Source organism: Lagenorhynchus albirostris, chromosome 4 (assembly GCF_949774975.1).
Source record: "Lagenorhynchus albirostris chromosome 4, mLagAlb1.1, whole genome shotgun sequence".
Classification (NCBI taxonomy): Eukaryota; Metazoa; Chordata; class Mammalia; order Artiodactyla; family Delphinidae; genus Lagenorhynchus; species Lagenorhynchus albirostris.
In genome coordinates this window covers 81,938,766-81,961,803 of record NC_083098.1, presented here as the reverse complement: position 1 = coordinate 81,961,803, position 23,038 = coordinate 81,938,766, and the positions used below count along the sequence as shown (strand labels likewise).

Below are 23,038 nucleotides of genomic sequence, written 5' to 3'. Positions count from 1 at the left end.
GAGAGCAAGGTCTGGCATTCAGTAAGAGCTCAGTAAACGTTAGCTGTTCTCACTGTTGTTGCTGTTATCATTACTGCTATTGCAGCTTTCTATTGAGTGGTAAGAGAGGTACTGAGAAGCTGAGCTGAGCCCTCAATGAGAAAAGATAAAGGACAGTGTAAACACAACTGGGGAACAGCAGGAGCAAAGCCAAGGTGGCAGGAATGAGCATGGCATTTCCAGGAACATGAAGACCCGTGACAGTGAACAGGGGACGCCATCAAACAAGAAGGGGCATGGCCAGATTGGGAGAGACAAAAAGAAACCCGAATTTATATCCTTCATGTGGTAGGAATCCACGGAAAACTTTTAGGCAGGAAGAACATTTTGAGGCTACTGTGACAATTCAGGTAAAAGACAATGGGGCCTGGGTGAGAGAGTGGTGACAGAGATGAAGTAGATGATACAGGATATTTTTTTGGAGGTGGAGCTGGTCTGACCCTCATAGCCTCTCCATGTCTCTCGTCATTTCATCCTGTATGATGCCACATATACCCACTGTCTGATGCTACTCCAACCAAAGCCCAAGACTTGAAAGAAATCTAGGACTTTAAATAATGATTAATGACTTCACAGAATTCTCTTTACAACCAAACAACCCTAGCCTTAGATATCACACAGCTTTTTCTCATTATAACATGGTAATCAATAATATTGAAAACACAGGGTCTAATCAAGGAAGGCACTACAGAATCGTGACTGGTGGTACAGACCATGGAGTGAGAGAGAGACAGTTTAGGACCCTTAGTTGTGAGGTATGGTTATCTTAGATTACTTAACTCTAGCTGCTTACCTTCTTTCACAGGATTGTGTACAGACTAAATGAGATAATGCATGTGTAAAAAGCACTCAGGACACCGCCTGGCTCTTCATGCACACACAAACATTCTAGTTACTATTTTTATTGCTGAAATCAAAAAGGTAGACTGTGGGGAGAAGGAACATGTTTTGTAGTCAGATCTGTGTTCAAATTCAGATTATTACACTTCTACATAACACTGGGCAAATTGTTTTATGTCTGAGCCTCAGCTTCCTCACGTAAAATAGGGTTCATAGGAGGATTAAATGATTATGTTAGCAATGTAGCACAATACTATCACTCAAACGGTTCCTGTCAGTGTATCCTCTATCCAGAGATTATATAAAGTTAATCTTTCCTTCAAAACACTTGAGATGGGTAAAACAAAAGTCTTAGGGACACACTGAGGTAGGTACTAACATTTAAAAAATTTTTGGCATAATATTTAAAGTTGTGACCAGTGAATAAATCTAGAGAGTAAAATAAATTTTACCCTACGATTTTATAAATTAATATTTAGCAAGTACATGTTTTCCTAAAATTGTCATCTGTATAGGGTTATGTAACAGAAGCAGGGGTGGGTAGGTAGGAGGGAGAAGAGAACAAGACAAAATCATTCTGTTGCATGGTAATATGGTTTTGAACCATTATGCTTTTGCAGACTCGACTTTATCACGATTATAAGTAAGGCTGTAATTGGAATCATAATATCTACATTATATCCTAAACATATTCAGGAGAATCCAACTATATATCCTTTTACTCAACGGCTTCTAATATTAGACACTAAAGAGACCATATTAATTGCTCGCATTTCTTGAGCTAGAATGAAGTCTTTAGACAACAGTGTAATGAAAGAATATTAACTGGAAAACTAGCCAGAGACTTCAGGGGTACAACTGCAGAACTTAGGTGTGATTAAAGTTAGGTGCTAGTTAGTAGGAAATTATGAGCATTACCCATGATCTTTTCCAAGGTTTAATAGGTTTTAATTTTGTTCCCTGCAAAAAATAATAATAAATTAAAAGTCCTCAACTTACATATATATTTTTTTGGTTCAAGTTTCTGGAGCAAAGCAATCTTTGGCTGAATAATTTAGACATTTGTATTTTATTTATTTTGCTTTTAGTGGTTACCATATATATTGTTTATTTAATTAGAAATACAGAAGCAGTTACTAGAGCTACAAAAGAGATTTGAAATCCCATGTTCTGCATTGTTGGAGCAGAACGGTCATTTCAAACGTTCAGTTGTGAGCCTGACAGCAGCTGTTCAGACAGAGAGGGAACAAAAGGAAGGAACCACCACTCTGGAAACAATGAACTGGGTCCTTTAAAGGTTAAGACTTACATACTACAGTTTCAAATATGGCACTGAAGAAATAAACACCTTTAAAAGCACGGAAATTAAATAGAAACTATTCAGCAATGCATCTCAAATTTCTACACCATGACTGCAATAGCCAGAGGGGAAATGAAGTTTTCAATTGCATCAATACACCTTCCCTGTACTGAATATTGATTCAGGCTCTAGGCACTGAACATCTGTTGTTCATTCCAGCTCAGCGTCTGCCTCTCCTGAAAAGAGTCTTTGGTTTTCCTTGGAGAACTCCCCTCCCCCAACTGTAGGCAGTCTTGAGGGACTGGTCCATAAAAATACCATTCCCCCTTTTTTTTTTGTGGTACGCGGGCCCCTCACTGTTGTGGCCTCTCCTGTTGCGGAGCACAGGCTCTGGACGCGCAGGCTCAGCGGCCACGGTTCACGGGCCCAGCCGCTCCGCGGCACGTGGGATCTTCCCGGACCGGGGCACGAACCCGTCTCCCCTGCATCGGCAGGCGGACTCTCAACCACCGCACCACCAGGGAAGCCCCCATTCCCCTTTTTGACTTAAAGGTGGGCACATGAGCCATGCTAAGCTAATCACAGACAACTTACAGCCTAGACATATGAAAAGGCTAATAAGCATAGAAAAGACAGATTCTGTGGCATCCGAAAGTAACTGTCCATTAGTCCAGCTGCCTTGCATGCTCCTTGACCTTCCTGTAAAAGCTTTTCATTTGATTCTGGGAACTATTCTACCTACTTATAAAGATTATGCTCAGCTTCCATAGTGTGGAATTTAAGCAGAGGCATTTCAGTCCTCTGCTGAAAGCCAAGTCCTGTCCCACCACGCATCTAACGTAGGTAGGCATTGACACTGGACCCGGACCGGGCCTTTCTTCTTCTTCAAGGAGCCGAATCCTGTTCTCTGTCCCCCAGTCACTAGCTGGCTTTTCTGCTCTGCATGGAACAATGACCTGGAACCACCTGGAATGCAATTACCCTGCCCCCCAAAAATATCATGAGGCTGCCTGGAACCCTCCCCAACAGGCCCTACTTGCTAAGATCTCCTCTGATGTTAACAGCTGCCTTATCCAAGCCCTGAGTCCAGCATGTTCTGGGATATCTAGGGGTTTCCATCCTAAGGAACTTGTACAACAGCCAAAAAGCTTCCCACATTCCCAGCTTCCTCTCCTTTACCTTCTTGTTCACGCACTGTGACGCTAGCACATTACCCTCAAGCCCATTTAAGTTATAACAAAAAATATCCACTTACCCTGATGATGTAAAACATGGTTATCTGCTTCAAAAAAAATTGTTCTTCATCTTACAAAAGAGTTCACTCCACCCCACCCCCAGGAATTCTTCTCAAAATGATGAAGATGAGGAAACTTGCTTCTCGTGTGGAGAACTGCTGATGGTCAAAGGGCCAGTGAGTACCAGCGCCAGGATAATATTTGGAAATCGATAAAGTCCAACTCAGTTCTAAAGCTTTAACACTACTGGATGCATTTATTCATTCAACAGCTAAGCTTGACCTGGCCTCTCCCTCTGACCCCATTTCTCCTCTACTGGCCTTATTCCACCTCAACACAGTTTTTCCAGCCACGACTTTCCCCTACTTCATGGCATTGTAGATGCTATTACATGTCTAAGCAGTCTCCCTGACCATTCATTCTTGAGGTGTCACCTACAAAAGTTTTGAATATACAGTGGTCTTTTGAACACTCCAATATTAATCTTTTGATCTATATACTTAGGTATATAGCAACTGACTTATGCACAGAGAACAGGACAGGCATAAGGGCACATGTGTGTATCTATCAGGTACTACTCTAATATGGAGAAGTAACATAAATAACACTTCAGGGAAGTCCCTTGAATGCAATAAATGTTTACTAAATTTTCTACTTTAATATAAGGTATCCAAAAATTCCTAGAACTTTACAATCTTGTCCCTATCCTGATACCCACTAATATATCTTCCTGTCAGGACCTGTCATTACCATACATGGTAAGTGATATTTTTCTCTGTCGTTGTGGGAACCAATCTAAAAATAAACAAGTATAAAAACATATCACCATTATTCCTTGTCTAAAAGAGGAAAAAAAATAATGGCTTAACACTTCCTGCACTCATGCTGAACTGCAACAAGCTCCAAAAGTAGCACTACAAATTCTAAGTGGTAGACACTGAAGAAAGTATTCCTGACATTCAGAGGAAAGGCTAGCCTTAAGCGGTATTACACGGAAACCTATGCATGCCTAGTGTTGGGCCTCACACACAGTAAGCACTCAATTTCTTCTGCTGCCAGCTTTGGATACTAACCTAGAAAAATAATCATCTCGGGCATGCTGAGTTACTGCAAATAATAAAGAAAACACTTACGAATGCCAAATCATGCTTAACAGGAAAAGGAAGCAGAACAATGAAAGATAAAAGGAATATAATGATATCCCCTTGGGGATAACCCATAGATTCTTTGGTCAGTCAGCAGAAGTAAGTGGTATGTTCCCAATATAGATAAAACATTGGCATAGAAACAGACTGCACTAGCAGTGAGGGGTTTCGACCACCAGACATCCATCAGGCATCTCCTAGAAGGCTCAATTAGCTAAAAGCATCATTTACTTGTCTTGGCAGCAAATTCATCTCTTGAGAGGGTACAGGAAACAAGATGAGGAATTGCTAACTATGGACTGGATTCTAATCAACGCAGAAGTGATAAAGCTAGTAGAAAACATAACTGTACCAAAGAGCTTTTGGCAGGCAAAGAGGGAAATACCAGGCTAAGCCAGACATGTGTTCTAGATTTCAAGAGGATGTATTTCAAGTTAGCATCAAGACCCAAAAGGGGCAGAAAGAAGTCCGGAAGGTTGTCTGAAGTAACATGGTGACTAATCGTGAAAGGTCCTGTCTAGGGGGAAAACGGAAGTGTGGTCAAAGAGACCATTGTTGCAGCACAAGAAGTCCTTGAACAAGGAAAAGCAGATAAAAAGATCATGGGAAAGGTTGGAAATAGGCTTACATGTTTAATAGCCAATAATAACAGATGTACAGACATCTGAAAATGGAGGAAAGGTGTTTTAAAAAATGTTAGAGATTACAGAGGTGTTTTCTTCCTTCCATTTGGAATACAAGGAATTGATGGGGTAAGTCTGCTGCCTGCAATAGATGGTGTAATGTTAACGGACAATAAAAAGCAGAACTCCTCAACCCCTACTTCTCCGGCTTCACTTCATTCTCCATCAAGGATAATCATCCTAAAACTAGGAAGGTTGGAACAAATAGCTGGAGGAACTAAAGCAAAAGAGAAGGTAGGGAATTATTTTAAAAAGAAAAAAGACAAGGTAGCACCTAGATGTTCTAAATAGATTCATATCTTGTAGCATGTGTGTATATACACATGTATAGCATTTAAAAATCTATAGAACCATGAGAACTTGCAGAAGAATTAAGTGAACTGTCACTAACCACAGAAGAACCATGGTGAATGAGAAAGGTCCCAATGTTCTAAAAAGGAAAGTAGATGGATCCTGTACATTATAAACTACTGCTCATGAAAGGGCAGTCTAGAGACATGCTTTCAGAGTTCACATATTTATATGATGAGATCTACAGCTTCTAAAGGATTTAAGGTTAATTTCTGAAAATAATTCAAAAGTTAAAAGGAACATTTCCCTTTTGTGTTGAGAATTCAGTTAACATTGAGTAGGGTTTCGTTGTTTTTAAAGTGGTGTTTCTCATACCCAAGAGAGTAAAAGGAATTTTTCCCCTATAAAAAAGGTCCTTTATATTAACCTAAACCTGAACAATAATGTTATTGGCCAAATCCTTAGCATTCTGAACTTCAACAAGGTTAGACTCACCCTGTTCTCAAAAAACTGAGACACTGGATCCCATGATTAGGTAACAATGTGGATTCACAACTGGTTGACAAACATCCACAAGAGGACACATACTGGAGCTTTCCTTTGGTTCCCCCTTCCCACAAGCTCTTCTGAAGGAGTCTAGTCTGGGTCACCCCTGGCTCCTGCCCCTCCTCCCCTCTCCTGGCCTAGTCCCCTGGCCCTGGGAGTCGTGATCAACAGGTGCACCTGACCAGCAGGGCCAACTGGACTTCTTTCTGAGAAAGTGGACTTGTGGTCCAGAGACGCAAGCAGGCAGACTCGGCACTGAGCAGGGACCAGACTGAGCCTGGAGAGTTCGGCTGGAGGCAGGTCGCGGCACCCCCCAATGAAGCCATGTGTATGGTGAAGGTATGAAGAGAATGGAGTAGATATACAGAGAACAAACCAGGGTAATACCAGGCAGAGTGAGAGACCCCGGAGACTGAGTCTCATGAGGCTCTGTTATGATCCAAGGGATCCCTGGAGAGTTAAAGTAGGCGCATAACTTCCTGAGCGATCTGGAGCCAGACTGCCTGGATCCCAATGACAGAATAAGATAAGGACATACATGGCACGATTAATAAATGTGCAGATGACATAAACGAATCAATTCAGGAAGGTTTTGAGAGGTTCAATAAATTGAAGATCCTATACTAAGGCCTATATAAATCAACTGTGCAAATATAATATGGGGACATTTGGCACAGCAAGATGTGTAGAAAACAAATGATTTTATCACCTTTATTGCTTTCTTTTTTTTTTTTTTTGCGGTACGCCGGCCTCTCACTGTTGTGGCCTCTCCCGTTGCGGAGCACAGGCTCCGGATGCGCAGGCTCAGCGGCCATGGCTCACGGGTCCAGCCGCTCCACGGCATGTGGCATCCTCCCGGACGGGGGCACGAACCCGTGTCCCCTGCATTGGCAGGCGGACTCTCAACCACTGCGCCACCAGGGAAGCCCCCACCTTTACTGCTTTCTTAGCAAGAAAGAACTTGCTAAGAACTAGATCCATGTGAGAATGGAAAGGGCTGTTTTACAAGGGGGCGGGATTCCCGTCACAGAGTTCGATCAGGAGCTGGATAACCAATTGAAGAGGGCTGTACCGGGGACTGCGTACACAGTTCCCTCCAAGTCTAGAGTTCCATGATGCCATCTTCCTAAAAAGACTTTTTTTTTAAGGCAGTTATGAGGTCATCAGAGAACCACTAATATAGTGCCAAGGCACAAGCAAGCTTTAGTCACTTTGTATATGGAAAAAAAAGAATTATTGAATTAGTGGATAAAAATGCATGCAGGGTAGGTAACTCCACTAAGTTTACTAGCAACGCATTCATAGGAAGATATAACTGAATTATAGTTCTGAATAAGCCACCTCTTGAAACATACTGGAAAAAAAATAATAAACAACTGTGCAGTTACCTGAATTATTACAACTTTTATTTTTAGAGCTATTGATGCATTTTATAACATAAAAAATGACTGGTTCCAAGACTAGTCCTCCTTTTCTCAAAAGAAGCAGAAGCATCCAAGTAAAATCATTTTGCTGCTGTATTGTTCTCAGAATGAGTCAGTGGAGTTTGATGGGCCACCTGCTTATCTCCATGGTGATTTTGTGAGAGAAAAAAAAAATTCACGTTTTTAAAAACATTGTCTCAAGTGTCAGAAACACTCAGTGAAGAAACTAAAGCCTACCTGCTAGTTTGTGGTTTTGGAGAAGCCAGTGCAGCACACACAGCAACATGAATCACTCACGAGCCAGCAAGAACAGCTTTTTACTCTATAGAACCAGACACTACCCAGGATCAGGAAAGAGGTGACACTTTCCTCTGCCTACTGATGACAAGCAGTGTCACAATCTGGCATGTGAAGTAGCCAACAAGTCCAGGAACCCGGCTAGAAAAATAGGACACCCCTAAAGGAGCACTGGAGAACTCCACCATGCCCCAACATGACCCTGAGAGCAGGCGTGGCTCTGGGATGGCTCGTGTGTCATAAGCGCCGTGGGGCAGTATTAAAGAACCCACCAAGACGGGTTAGGCAAGACAGGCTCAGAGAAACAGGAGTCACCGGCACAAAAGCAAGGAAGGCACAGCTACCTTCAGTTTGTCAGGATGTGGCTCAAAAAGGAGACCGAAGCCTTCGCTCAGCAGATTCTACCAGGATGTGTGAATGACAGCGGGTGGGCTGCAAAGACTTCAAAGACCCAGCACAGAGCTGGCTGACATTAAAGCAACGACACCTACACATGCGTGCAACTGCCATCAGCCCTACCCAATTCACAGGTAGAACAAGAACGATGAGAGGACGGATTGCACAGCTGCTTCAAGAACCTTCTGACACCATAAATAAACACCACCCAGTGCAGAAAGAGCCTCGTAATGCAGTGCTTGTGCCACCACGTGCTGCCACCACTAACCACAAACATGAAATCAGACCCTTAGATCTGCTGGGGTATCTGTGGCCACTGCTGAGCAACGTGCAATGGGCCTGGACATGATAATAAGAAAACTCCAGAGATTTCAAGACCACGCCAGCATGTTAAAAGCTCAGCTTCCAAAATCTGAACAGCTTGATCTTACTCCCAGTCACACACCAGATGCAAATTCAAGTAACATTTTCTTAGCATCTACTTTAGAGCAAGTGCTTTAATTTTCCCCTCTGAAAGATGTCCCTGCAGTGTGGAGCACCTCAAGAGTCAAAAGAACACAATGGTGACATAAAGACTGTTATCATCAACTCTGATTATGGAGTGAAAAGTCCCAGCAATAGAATGATCAGTCCCAAACTTTAATCCACACAGTTCTTAGCTGTCTAAAACCCATAGAAATGAGGAACAGGTTAAGACACTAATAGTTATGTTTACTGAATTTCTAAAGAATACTAAGAGAAAAGAAGATGGAAGAAGTAGATGGAATTTAGGATAAACTCCTAATACTCTTTCCAAAAGAATAAAAAAAAGTGTACGCAAACCTACGTATTTTGGCACATGTGGATCTGCTCACTCTTTTCTAAGATGCAAGGAGGTTTTCAGTCCTTTGTCCCAGCGTTTCCTATCTTAGTAAATGGTGCCATTGTTTTGGGCTCAGGGCCCAAAACTTTAGTCATTCTCCACTTCTTTAACACTCCACATCCTATCCATCAGTAAATCTATTAGATCTACCTCCAAACGACTGATATATCCTGAATCTGACCACATCTAATCACCTCCATTGATACCCAGTAGTCCAAGTCACTATCATCTTTCTTTGTTTCAACTTCTACCCCCAAGATGAAATCAGAATCTCTAGGGGCGGAACCCAAGGATCAGCTAGTTTAAAGCCCCTCAGAAGATTCCAGGCTTGGTCTACTCTCTAGTCAACAGGCAGATGATTTATGGGTAGATATTATTACTATTTTGGAAAAGAAAAACAGGAGTCTTAGAGAGGTTATGTGACTTGCCGAAGGCCACACAGCTCAGAAGACCCAAAAGTCAGGTATCACTCCAGGCCTATTGGTAGTCCCAAGGGCCTTATTTCATTTTCTCTCTGGTCAATTATTTACAGGGCAGTAGCTTAAGATACTGAGGAAAGTGGGACAGCATTGAGTGAGTTATAGTCTCAAGTTTTGTTACTGTGTCACACAACAAATGGACTCTACTCTTTAAGTGGCTACTATATCATATAGTCTGGTACCAAATAGACTAAAGACACATGAAGTATAAACAGTAAAGATGGTGATTCTATTAGCTTGTGTCACTAGAATTTAAAAAGAAAGACAATTCCCGCTGAGTATATGGAAGAATGTCTGAAATCTTACAAAGAAAACTATTAATTCAGACTGAAGACCTTGGTACATATTCAGACTTAGTTAAAATTAAACCATAGAAAAATAGTTCACTCACCAACCATAAGGATAAATTCCACAGAGAAAGTCACTTAATAAGATCAAGGGGGATTCAGCTGGGTACCTGGGGCCTTCTTCCTTCTTTGCTAATTATATTCACTTGGAAGTCAACAAAAGGCCAACTCATGGAATGATTCTTTCACTGAACTTTAAACAAAAACACACGAATAAGCTGCCATCTGGGGCTAAACTAAGCCAGTGATTCAGAACTCCAACGCCCTCCCCTAATCAAATCCTGGCTTTCTAAAACAGATGTCCATCTGTAGAGTACAAGTAACATTATCACCTAAACAAGTAAAGTCTAAATGCAGAAATGATAAAGATAGAAAAGAATATAAAATAAACAATCCCACAAAGTTTGGACACAATACACTTGATCTAAAGGACCGTAGAGCTTGTTCTCTACTCCTCAAAGTTTGAAATAATCATCACAATCTGAAGCAGACCCAGCACCTATCCATGAGGACACAGAGAAATCACACTGGCTAATTTGGGGCTCATGGTAAGTTTTTGTTTTCTGTACATTAACCTGTAAAAGACCTATCAACATCATGATGAGATAAATTAATAATTGTAAACTAAAGAAAATAAACCCCTTGAAAATAACATAGCCACAGAAGTTTCAGAGACTTTTACCAAGTTGTTAAGGTATTTCTTCCAGGTGCAAATAACTATACATATGTAGGCTACAAATATAGGATGTGTAAAGAGATTAATTACAAAAGTAAGTAGGTTAGCAAAAACTAGAAAAGACACTGCAGAGAGGCTCATATTCATCAAACTCCCAGAGTAGATATAGCACCAGCTAAAATTAAACTGAATGTGTTTACTCTTCATTTGGTTGTACTGAACTGAATGTTTAATTCAGAATTTTAAAGTCTTCAAAACTGAATAACTGAGTATCAATGTATGAACTTTATCATTTCTGAGGGGAAATTTAGAGAAGTGTAATTAGACCCATTAAGTAACTGGGCAACAGACAAAAAATCTACCAAAAAAATATCCATACGCTCTTGGTTTCTTGGCTGGCAATCTACATGACTTTATACAATCTATTCCTCCTCCTCTCTGCAAACAAGGAAATTCAAGGATCTACACCAGTGTTTTTCCACACTACTGCACATCAGAATTACCTGGAAGATACAATATCAGTGCTTGGTCCATATGCCCAATGGACCAGACTGACTGATTCCATTGTTCTGGGATGGGTCCAGGCATCAGTACTGTTTAGACAATTCTCATTTGATTCACTGTGTAGCCAGGGTTGAACACCACTGATGTACACATGACAATAAAACTATCCACATCACACAAGCCTTCCACTGCCCTGAACACAGTGGACACACTCTGCATTAAAGATGGCAGAGTCATTCTTCCTCACGTCATTTCTCTAACCCTGACTCACAAAGGTAGGGGAAAACAGTTATGAAAGTCGAGTGAGTCCACTTGAGAACATTCATCACACCATTCTGGCATTACTGGTGGACTGAATCCCACTTAAGCTTAAGGTATAAAACGGCACATCAAATTTGGGTAAAATCTGTAGAGAGAGATCTGTTTCATTTCTTTGGTCAGGGATAGGAGGACATGGTCTGATTTTAAAAGTAGAGTGAGATAGACGAGAAGGGGCTGGAAAGGGTCAACTAGTCACAGCCATCAGGATGACAATATGGCAGCAGAGCAAGGGATCCAGGAAAATGGTCATGGACTCAGAACCAAAGAACTCCAACATGGGGCAACGAGCGTGTCCAGAGGAGCTGGCCAAGGGCAACAACGGGGAAAGTGAAAGCAAATGATATTCAAGAGCCCTCGGCAGCCTGGTTTGGCAGTAAAACTCCTCACAAGTGCAGAGCCCTGGAGTCCAAGCTAGCATCAGGGACCCGGGTCTCTTCTCTCAGAGCAAGGCAGGGCCCCCAGTTCCGGAGCTCTAAGTTGCTATAAGAAGCATTCAGAGTCACAGAAATGGTGACAGGGTGGTTCAAGTCACAATCCTTAAACTGCTAAGTCATAGTTCCTTAAGGGTCTCCTACTGCTAAGGTTTTCAGGGCTGGGGCAGGGCTAACTCTACATGGGGGTGAGGGAGGGAAAAGGGGAAAAGATGGGCTGCAGATGCTAGAAGGAGATTTCCTCTAAACCAAGTTGGCTTTACTTTAAGACCAGAGTTAGCCACAGTGACCTACACCAATTACAGAAGCTCAACTATTCTAAACTGGTATCAGAACAAACGATCTTTCTGATTCACCCCTGCAAACCAGTTTGCTTGCTTTACTCATGAAGGCCAATATTGTATTATAATTAGGTCTGGCCCACTGAACTGCTTTCCTGGTCCAGAGCCTAGATTGCCTTTGGCTTTCTTAGCAACAGTCTCCGCCTAAATTGTCACCTGACTAACCCAGTCCCATGAAGTACAACCTCAAATGGATCAAGATAAGTCATTTTCAAAGATGGCTTAAGCAAAACAACAGAGGCTCAATTCAAAACAACTACTTCCCTTTGCTCATTCAATGTGTCAATGACCCATGAAGCCAAGTTCTTCAGTCCTCTTAGATTAACAAGATTGATGGCAATGATGTATATAAAAGCATAGTACCCGAAGTTACTATCCTATGTACACACATTTTATGTTAACATTTAAATGAAAACTAATAGGAAGGTAGGGCAGAATGGTTTTATCAAATCTATTTAAAAAGAATTGGACCAAAACAACAGGCTTCAAAAGATGCCACAATGAACTTACATAAAACCTCTAAATTGCCATGAGGGCTGGGTCAAAAGCAGTATTATCTAAACACTAACACATTTTGTGCGGTTTTATGAGGACACTGGAGAAGGTCTTCTGTTGGAAAGAAGTAAGTTAAAGGCTTAAATCTCTACTTAAGAGAGAAGTATATCTACACATGTACTTTTAATAAGGTTACTTTGAGCCTCACTTCCATTATAAAATGTTATATTCTAAAAAACTCTAGTAAATCCTTACATGTAAGCCCAAGCTAGAAGTATAACCTACAGCTGTGCTGTCCAGTAAGCAGCCGCTAGCCACATGTGTCAAGTGAGCATGTGAAATGGGACTAGTGTAAAGTGAGATGTATTGTAAATATAAAATATACAGCAGATTTAGAAAACAGTACAAAAAGAGAAGAATGCAAACTATTTCATTATTAATTTTTATATCAGTAACATGATGAAATTGTATTCTGGATATATTAAGTTAAAGAAAATATATTATTAAAATTAATTTCACCTATTTATTTATTTTTACAATGTAGCTAGAGAATATTTAAAAGTACATATGTGTCTAGTGCTTATGGCTCACATTTTATTTCTCTCAGTGCTGATCTAAGACATGAATGCCAATTTGATAATAAGTAGATTTTACAGAACAATTCATTAATCCCAGCTGGTCTAAATTCTGACCCCTAACCCTAGCAAAAAGGATAAAAAAGAGCAATATCTTGACTATTATGTAAGGGCTACATGAAACCTTAGAAGTAGTAAGTTGGAACCCGAGTCCACAAAACTTCAGCACATAAAAATAAACAAACCTCGCTGAAAAAAGTAGTGTAACCAAAATATACCTGGTAAGTCTAATTAATTGAAAATCTTGTTTAAAAATACTTTGCTTTATGATATATAATTTTAAAACCTACAGAGATGAAAATTAACTGAAAAACTATTTAAAATAAAAGAATTCAGACTGATGGTCAGTTTCAAAATCAGCAGCTTCCACCTTACATGTGCTAACAGTCACAAGTAAGAACATATAATTTTAGAAAGGACCCCATTCACAATATCTTCATAAAATATAAATCATCTAGGAATAAATCATTAAAATGCACAGGATTTATTTTAAAAAACTCTCCCCAGCACATAAAAGAAAAACCAATAAATGGAGAAAAAAACTAAGCTTAAACAAGTTAGTATACGAAAGATGTCAATTCTCTCAATATAAATTTATAAAATTAATGTGATACCAATAAATATCCCAACACATTTACTTTATTCAGTGATGCACTCATTGGTTTAAATGGAAAAATAAGCATGAAAATAGCCCCCCAAAATTAGAGGAAAGAGCAGTGATAGGACAGTTATGAGGACAATTTTTATTAATTGCAATAAAGGAATTTGATACTAGGGGCCAAAACAGACCAAAATAGAGAGGAAAGGTAAAGAAAAGGGGAGGGAGTTACTGCCTCCAGTCCAGAGACTGACTCAACTATATATGTAAATTCAGCACATAAAAGAAACACCTCAAACCAGTGAGGGGCGAACAGATTATAAAATATATGGTTATCATGTCAGATAATTGAGAAAAAATAAAATTAGACCCCTACCTTACATCCATAACAAGATAAATCCCACAGGAATTACACATGTAACTGTTTAAAGTGAAACCTAAAAGTACTAAGAAGAAAATATAAGTGAAAAATTATCATTATCTTGACACGAGAAATATGACACTAAACCAGAAATTTTAAGAAAGAAACTGAAAGACTATACTTTATAAAAAGTAACTATGGGGCTTCCCTGGTGTGCAGTGGTTGAGAGTCCGCCTGCCGATGCAGGGGACACGGGTTCGTGCCCCGGTCCGGGAAGATCCCATATGCTGCGGAGCGGCTCGGCCCATGAGCCATGGCCGCTGAGCCTGCGCGTCCGGAGCCTGTGCTCCGCAACGGGAGAGGCCACAACAGTGAGAGGCCCGCGTACCGCAAAAAAAAAAAAAAAAAAGTAACTATATACATGAGAAAATACCAAAAAAAAGTTAAAAGATAAACTATGCACAGTGAAAAGAGTTAATGTCTTTAACATATGATAAGCTCTTAAAATTCAATACAAGATAATCTTCATAAAGGAATGTACAATGAATAAACATTCAGAAAAAAATAGAAATAATTATTAAACTAATCAAAATGCATTCAACCTTATAAGTACAGCAATGTAAACTTAAAGAGTTTTTTTTTTCTTTTTTTTTGCATTGCATATTCATAAGGATAAAGAAGACTATCTGGTGGTGGAGAAGGGGTAAAGGAATAGGCACTCTTGTTCATTTTTAGTGAGGCTGTAAACTTGAATAATCTTTCTTGCATGTTTTTTGCCCTCATTATAAAAAAAAAGGTACATACTTTTGCCCCAGAAATCCCTTTTCTCAAAGATTTTCACAAAGAAATAATCAGAAAAGTGTACAACGATGTATAAAGGTGCTTATTCAAGAGTGGTTTTTTTTTTAAACAACTTTAAAGGACCTAAATACCCACCCACAGAGGATTCCTTAGTAAATTATTATACAATAACATGTATAATGCTAAGCTGCCATAAAATTCATGATCCATGCATTCAACAAATAACTACTGAGGCCCTACTAAGTGCCAGGCAGTGCTCTAGGCACTGAGGATATGAGTAGTGACGGTAGACAAAAAAATTCCTTCCCATGGAGAAGGTGGTCAAAAGTACAATACAAACTTCCAGTTATAAGATAACTAAGTTCTGAAGATGTAATGCACAGCATGGTGACTACAGTTAACAAGACTGTATTATATATTTGAAGTTGCTAAGAGAGTAGATTTTAAAAGTTCTTATCACTAGGAAAGACAGCTGTAACTATGTGAGGTGATGAATATTAACTAATCTTATTGTGGTAATCATTTTGAAATACTATATATACAAATATCAAATCATGTTGTACACCTTAAACTAATATGATTATGTATCAATTATATCTCAATAAAATTAGAAAAAATAAAATTAAAAATCCCATCCTTTGTGGAGTTTACATAAACTATATTTGACAGGCAAGGATGTGGGAAAAAAAGTTTAAAAGTAATGTGGAGTCTGATCTGATTTTTCTTAACAAATAAATATACTTCTCCTCTCCTGGAAAATAGTTGGAATGGATTAAATGTTAACATATATATTAAATGATTGTATTTGGATGGCATAGTTTGGGTTGATTTTTACTGTCCTCTTGACACCTTTTTGCCACGTGAGTTTTCTTCAATGAGCAGGTGTTACTTCTACAATCAAGAGAACAAATTTAAGCTCTTCTATTAAAAACAAAGAGTTACCTGTTCATCTGACAAACATGGAGGGCGACTATATGGCAGGCAAAGCTTTAAGTGCAGAGAATACAGCAGTGAACAGATCACAAGAAAATCGCTCCCTTTGTGGTACTCAAGTTCCGGTAGGAAGATATCAAGTAGGTCTGATTATAACGCATCTGTAGGACATCTCATCTCTAGGTCATAAAATTCATTTAAGTCAACCAATATCTGAGCTCCTACTATGCCCCAGGCAATGTCCTCAGTATATCAGTAAACAAAACAGACAAAAATCTCTGCCTTTAGGGAGCTTACTACCCAGAGGACAAGAGAACTGAAAGATGTGGGTTCCAGTGAGGAGTAAAGAATGAAACTGTTGGGCTTCCCTGGTGGCGCAGTGCTTGAGAGTCCGCCTGCCGATGCAGGGGATGCTGGTTCGTGCCCCGGTCTGGGAAGATCCCACATGCCGCAGAGCGGCTGGGCCCGTGAGCCATGGTCGCTGAGCCTGCGCGCCTGGAGCCTGTGCTCCGCAACGGGAGAGGCCACAACAGTGAAAGGCCCGCGTACCGCAAAGAAAAAAAAAAAAGAAAAATGAAACTCTTGCCTTTACTCACATTCTAGTGAAACTATGTGAATAGAGACCCAGGTGGCAAATATTTCATGAACTTCAAAAGTACGCTCTGATCTCTGCAAACTTTCCTATGGCTGTAAGGTACGCAAATGATTCAGTTCTCATTGTTTTTGAAATGATATAATGAAAAAAAAAAGAATGATGCACTGTAGACTAGAAAACCTAAAATAATTTAGTTCTGCCACACTTATTATCTCCAGGATTACACTAAGCAAAATTACATGTATTGGGAATTCTCAAATATTGATCACATGAAGCACCGCTATGTTCACACACCCTCTCTGTGAAAGAGTGTCATGTCAGTTGTAAATCTTTTAACTCATTTCCATGGTTACTTTGGGGCATCCTTCATTCACCACACCTTTTTGTCCCACCATTCAATTAGCCGGCACACAGCAGATGCATAATACATGCTTGCTAAAGGAACAAAGGATCTTAGTCATCTTTTACTTGGACAAATGAAACAGCCTTCTAAAGGTTTCCTTTTAACAATTCTTGCAGAAATCATCTCCATGCTCCTTTTGTTATCTTTTAATTAAAGGAAATGTAGTATTCTTTATAATTACAAACATTTTAAAGGTGCCGTTTACACAGACCAGGCTAGGAAAACAGTCCCTAGGATGATTCCTAGATTTATCACTTAGCACATGTTTTACATAATCAAATGAATGTCTTACATTTTAGCATAATATTCAACAGAAGAAAATGCAAACCACTGGATAGGTATGTGGCTTTTTTGTGTGCATTTCCTTAGTTTCAAATAATGGTCCTAATTTTGTAAATTATGAGCTCTAGAACACCTCTTTTATTCAAGCAAGAGCCTTTGACAATCTGATGGTGACAGTACCTGTCAGTTGCCAACCCAATAACCATTTTCCCTTTTTCTTTTAGGAATAAAACACTGAGTAATGTGCCAGATAGAAAACTCCATTTCCCAGCTTCCCTTGCAGAAGGGAGCCAATGCAAAATAAGCATTAGCCTTTGTGCGGTACTTTGAAGAAAACCCTTTGGTCTCACACCCTTCCTTTCTCTTCCTACCTGGGACTCCTACACAATGGCTGGAACCCAGTAACCAGGTTATGACTTTATGGAAGTTATATACTCAGGATGATGAGGCAGAAAGACGTAAGGAGCCCATGTCCCTTATGACTTTATGTAGTAGACATAGCTCACCTGGACTGCCTTCATGTTAGTTTTACAAGACTGAGAAAAATTCTATTTTGTGTAAACTGTTATTTCAGTCCCTGTTTCTAGGATTCCTAATGCTGAATTCAGAGACTTATTTGATTTAGCTGGAGTAGAAAGTGAAGAGACCTGTAATTCTTAGCCTTCTGCTTTATCTAGTCTTGCGTTCTGGCAAATTTATCTACTATCAGGGTTTCAACTATTATCTCTGAACTTGAGATTCCCATTTGATTTTACCCATATCTAACCTCCAAATTTCAAAGTATCCTCAAAACATGTCCATTTGGATGTCCCCCAATCACTTCAAAATTTGAATGTATATCTTCTCCTACTGTACTGACCCTCTTTCTCAATTTCCTTATCTTTTAATAGATCTTCCCAATCAATCAGGTTCAAGACTATAAACCACAGTTCCTGAAAATGTTTCACCTGCACCAAAATATTCTGGGCAGCTCATTAAGAATGCAGTCCCATGGCAGATCTACTCAACAGAATCGTCATGAGGCAGCCCAAGAAACCGCAGTTTTAATGGGATACCTGGGATCTTGTAAACATTAAAATTTGAAATCACTGCTTCAGAATCTCCTGCGGTATATTCACTATATCACTATGTCCTATGATGTGACCTTTGTCACCTCATTTCCTACTCTTCTCCCCCTCCCTGTTCCTTTAACACTTCTCTCTCCTGTCTTGGGGCCTGTCTGGAACATTCTTTCCCCAGATTCCCACCAGGCTGCTTTCACCTCCTCCACCTCAACTTTTCAATGAAGGCTAGCCTAACCAACCTATTTAAACTTGCAATTCATCCACCAACCTTGTGTATCTTACCTTTTCTTTATTTTTCCCACAGCACTTACCACATAACAAAATCTATAATTTGCTAATTTTTTGTGTTTTCTTTGTCTCTTGCCTCACTAGAATGATAGCACTTCCAGGGCAGGGCTTTTTCTATTGTTTATTCACTGATGTATCTCAAGTACCTGGAACGGTACTTGCAGGAGTTCAACAGATATCTGTTGAACACATTAATGATTTACTGAGAAATATCTCTAATTCCTCCCTTCCCAGTGTCACTGCTCCACTCCAATACTAATCCTGGCCTTTGTCATTTTTAGACTTTTTTGAAAAAACAACAGAGTGTATTTACAGTGTCATTTCCTCCAAACCATCCAACATACTTCCAGGCTTATCTCTCTAAGACACTGTTTGGGGATGTCACTCCCCTATAATGATTTGGCTCCTAACTGGCCCTGTTAGAAGTATTATACATTGGCCTCATGCTTGCATGAGAATTGAATTAGATGAACTCTAAGATCCTTTTCAGATATTTGATTCAAAATCCGAATGACTCATCTTGGCATTTAAAATGCTCTGTAATCTAGAAGTATTTACTTATCCAAATTTACATCCTATTCCTTCCAAGTTTCCCTTTGTTCCTGGCCAGTTTCTTTAAGAACTCTCAAATAAGCCATGGTCATGTTCACTGCTTTTTCAATTGGTTACTCTCTACCCTCAATGCCCTCCTGACTACTGAAATAGATGGCATTATCTTGGAAGCTTGGTACTCAGACTGTGACCTGCAGGCCAGCATCACCCAGAGTTACCCGTAAGCTTGTCAGAAATACAACTCCAGCCCTACCCATTTAGAAGCTGCATCTAACAAGATCCCCAGGTGATTTGTGGGCATCTTAAAGTTTGAAAAGCACTGCGTGAGCACTCATTTCAAATCATTTCTCAATGGAATGTTTGCTCGGCAGACCTCGTGTTCTTATGTCTGATCTGCCACAGCTCTTTGTTACCCATAGCAGGCACGCTGTTTAATTAATAACATCCCTTGTTAGACTATTTATTTCTTTTTTTAAAAAAAATAAATGTATTTATTTATTTTTGGCTGCATTGGGTCTTCGTTGCTGTGCACGGGCTTTCTCTAGTTGTGGTGAGTGGGGGCTACTCTTCATTGTGGTGCATGGGCTTCTCATTGCGGTGGCTTCTCTCGTTGTGGAGCACGGGCTCTACAGTGCAGGTTCAGTAGTTGTGGCACACAGGCTCAGTAGTTGTGGCGCACGGGCTTAGTTGCTCCACAGCATGTGGGATCTTCCCGGACCAGGGCTCAAACCCATGTCCCCTGCATTGGCAGGCGGATTCTTAATCACTGCACCACCAGGGAAGTCCCAGACTGTTTATTTCTTATTTCATGGAAGTTCTTTCCCCTCAATTTGGTTATAAATAGCTTGCACACAGAACAGCCATGCATCTGGCCAATCTGAATGCAGGGAACAGAAGCCCATTCAAGTCACTTCAAGGAAAAAAAAGAGCCTGTTCTAAGGCTACTTGGGAACTGGGACTAAAAGAGTCAGGAGGGAGGTGCTCCAGGGACTGGCCACCCTCTCTCAGCATGTGTCTCTCTGCCTCATTCTCTCCATCCAGTTCATTTTCTCTCCTATCTTCCTCGCTTCACGCAGTTTCTGTTTCCTCATACTAGCAGCATTCGCACAACCTATTACAGCCAGCCATTCTCTCCTCTACCAGCCTATTCTCCTCTGCCCCTTTCTGCTTCAACCTTCACTCTAAGCCTCTAAGCTTAACTCTTCCCATGGGAGAGGTGATCACCACAAAGCATCTTTCTGAGCCAAAACACAAGCTTACAAGTGTTTGAGCCACCTATGGATTCTCTGCTCTTGGGTCAGGAGCCTGCCGTGGTCCAACCAACTGAAGCCAAGGACGCTGCTGTTCAGAACAAGGCCTTTAGGCAGCAGGAGCTGTCAAAAGAGACTATTCCTTAGGAAAGAAAAGTGTGGGCAAGGCAGGCAATGAGCCACATCACCAGCCCACAGGGTCATTATTGATTCTGTCCTCACCACAGTCCAGAGCAAAATGCTGAGCACATAATAAACTGAACCAACCAACACGGGGGGTAAGGGTCATTCACTAAGTGCCACTATGCCCCTGACACTGTCCTGGATGCACAGGGAATACAAAGATTAAATAAGAACCAGTCACTGTTTTCCAAAGCTGTTAATTCAAATGTGTCACTGAACTAGCTACTTGACCTTTGACACGTACCTCAACCACTTGGGCCACAGTTTCCCCAACTATCAGATGGGATCATCTTCACCAATTTCCAGGAGCACTTTAAGGTCCTATAAGGTAATCTTTGTAAAAATGCTTTGAAAAATATACATGCCAATCAAAAACAATACTGTAGCCTCTCGGTACTTAATGAAATCCTCTCATATGGCATAGGTTTTACATTATTTTCTGGTCCTTTCTCTTTTCCCATTTCTCATGATATAGAATCCATCAACTGCTATTATTTGAAAGAACAATCCCAGTATTACCACTATATTTTCATTACCTGAATGGCTCACTCAAATGATGATTAAGAAAATTCATTCACGATTGTCAAAAAGACAACAAACAACAAGTGCTAGTGAGGATGCAGAGAAAAGGGAACCCTCATGAATTGCTGGTGGAAATGTAAATTGGTGCAGCCACTATGATAAACAGTGTGGAGGTTCCTCAAAAAATTAAATATAGAGCTATCATATGATCCAGCAATTTATCCAAAGAAAACAAAAACACTAATTCGAAAAATATATGTATCACTATGTTCATTGCAGCATTATTTATAATAGCCAAGATTAGGAAGCAACCTAAATGCCATCAGTAGATGGATGAATAAAGAAGATGCAGTGTGTGTGTGTATGTATACATATAATGGAATATTACTCAGCCATAAAAAAGAATGAAATCTTGCCATTTGCGACAACATGGATGGACCTAGATGGTATTATGCCAAGTGAAATAAGTCAGAAAAAGACAAATGCTGAATGATTTCATTTCTATGTGGAATCTATAAAACAAGTGAACAAACATAACAGAAACAGCATCATAAATACACAGAACAAACAGGTGGTTGCCGGTGGGAACTGGAGTAGGGGGTAGAGACACAGGTGAGGAAGATTAAAAGGTACAAACTTTCAGGTGCAAAATATGAGTCATGCATATGAAATGTACAGTGTGGGGAATATAGTCAATAATTATTCAATATCTTTGCATGGTGACAGATGGTAACTAGACATTGTGGTGATCATTTGGAAATGCATAGAAATATCGAATCACTATGTTGTATAACATAAATTAACATACTATTGTAGGTCAATTATACTTCAGAAACAAACCAACCAACCAACTCATAGAAAAAGAGATCAGATTGGGGGTTATCAGAGGTGGGGTATGGGGGGAGGGGAAATTAGATGAAGGCAGTCAAAAGGTACAAACTTCCAGTTATAAGATAAATAAGTACTAGGGATGTAATGTACAACATGATAAATATAATTCTTTATACATGAAAGTTGTATGTTATATATAAAATTTGTTAAGAAAGTAAATCCCAAGAGTTCTCATCACAACGAAATTTTTTTCTGTTTCTTTAATTTTATATCTATATGAGTTGATGAATGTTCACTAAATTCATTGTGGTAATCATTTCATGATGTATGTAAGTCAAATCATTATGCTGTACACCTTAAACTTATACAGTGCCATATGTCAAATATAGCTCCATAAAACTGGAAGAAATAAGAAAAAAAAGAAAATGCACTTCACTCAGAAGTGTAAAAAACGAATGTACACATTTTTACTGTGTACATTTAAAGACAGCACTATCATTTATTCAATGTGCATCTATAAGGTGCCCTGTATATTTTTTCATTATATTACAAATGACAATAAGAATGTACTAAATCCCTAAGTAGGACACAGGTTAGTTTTGACTCTTGTGTGGCCTTCTCCCCAGAGCAGTTTCACTGAGTACTTCCTAAGTGCTGTAATCCGAAAATCATAGCTACTAGAGCTCAGAGCCCCCATTTTTAACATGGGGGCTCTGAAGAGGAAAAATAATAAAATGGCCTGTCTCAAACCCCTATAATCCAATTCTCCTAAAATCTGTATCTTTTTTCCTAACATCACTTTACCACTTGCCAAACATTAAAGGGGGGAGGGGGCAGGGGTGAAGGATGGACACCAGTGAGTGATGTTGTGAGAACATGAGCCACCCTTTATAGGATTCAAGTATGGGTTTATGTGACACAAAAACAAAACAAAGCTCCAGATATGCACTGTTTTGGCTTCGCTATGAACAAAATGAAAACATATTTACCAACTGACTGCCACATGCTAGGCCGGATGCTGAGGGCTCATCAGAGGATGAAGACAGCGTAGGCCCTCCAAAAGCTTACTGCCCTTTACCCTCGGGCAT

At 39.9% G+C, this 23,038-nt stretch overlaps 1 protein-coding gene across 2 annotated transcripts in view; it reads right to left on the bottom strand.

Annotated features, from left to right (window-relative positions):
• The window catches only part of ATP8A1 (ATPase phospholipid transporting 8A1), a 236,858-nt gene that overhangs the window by 212,904 nt on the left and 916 nt on the right, over positions 1 to 23,038 (bottom strand). The gene's annotated exons all lie outside the window — the stretch shown is intronic.